Raw genomic sequence first — 1,198 nt, 5'->3', positions numbered from 1 at the left:
GTGTGCTTGGAAATTCATTTGTGAGCTGAGTTACAATTTTGACCTTGTAATACGAGGTTTTCAAAGCCACTCCCACGGCTACACACAGTCAACGACTATCTTTAAGCATCTTCAATAGGCCTACAGTATGCGTGTGCCATAGTCCTTGACTGATCTTGCTCTTGGGGGGGGGGGGGGGGGGCTGATTTATAGCTGACAATGACCCTTGACCTCTTGGGGAAACATAATGTCCTTACTGTAGAGTACAAGGCCAAAGCCAGTGATCTACAGCTGAGGTCAATCTATGCAAATGTATGCAACCCCGCTCCTCAGTCAGTCACTATCACGCTCATAACGCTAAATCACATCATGCATCCATTAGTATTCAGATGGTGGAGCAAACCGGTGTCCTCTGGCATCTTTTATATCATCTCAGATTAAAGGCGGAGTCCGAGATTTTAGAGAATACTTGCTGTCAAAATCACTTCTTGTCAAAAACAGTGAATATCTCCTCATGATCCGCTACTTGTAGGCCTACGTATAGGGACCTACTGTGTGACCTGAGAGAAAAATACAGTGTTAAGACACAGCCTAAGCTCTGTAAACAGGCATTCTGCTATAGATTCCGTGGGCCTCTTTGTTTAGGCTACATACCAGTTCAAAGAGCCTAGGCTGTGTATAAACAGCAGATTTATTTTCATCACACACAGTAGGCCTAGCTATACGGACAGGTAGTGTGATTGTGATTCTGACTCTGACAACAAGCCAGGATTGCTGACTCCACCTTAAGGGCAAAGGTAATTATATTCATATGTTCAGGGCTATTAAAGCAAAGCTAGATCCACACACGCTATGTGTTGTTTTACGGTGACATTGGGATTTTTTTTTAGCAAGGAGCATTTCCAATACTGCTTGAGTGTCCTTGAGGAATAGGCTACTATGCAGGGACTAATGTGTAAAGGAGACATTTGTTTTATAAACAGCACTCATGGAGATGCAATTAAATTTTTTAATTTTAATTAGGCTAATTTAGCCTATTTTATTGTTGGGACACCTTAACCCTCCATCCCTATAGGTGTCACTATAGTTCCCTTCCCCTGTACTCCTCCTCCTCCTCCTCCCATCCACCAAACCTCCGCGAAAGGGTGTGCGTTTTGAAGGTTGTATGGAGCTAAACACCATAACAGACAGGAGCAGTCGGCACTTGGCTTGTCTGAAC

The sequence above is a fragment of the Ammodytes marinus genome, assembly GCF_949987685.1.
Source record: "Ammodytes marinus genome assembly, chromosome: 13".
In the NCBI taxonomy this organism is placed as follows: domain Eukaryota; kingdom Metazoa; phylum Chordata; class Actinopteri; order Uranoscopiformes; family Ammodytidae; genus Ammodytes; species Ammodytes marinus.
The sequence above is the reverse complement of the archived record's forward strand: the minus strand, read 5'-3'. Positions refer to the sequence as shown.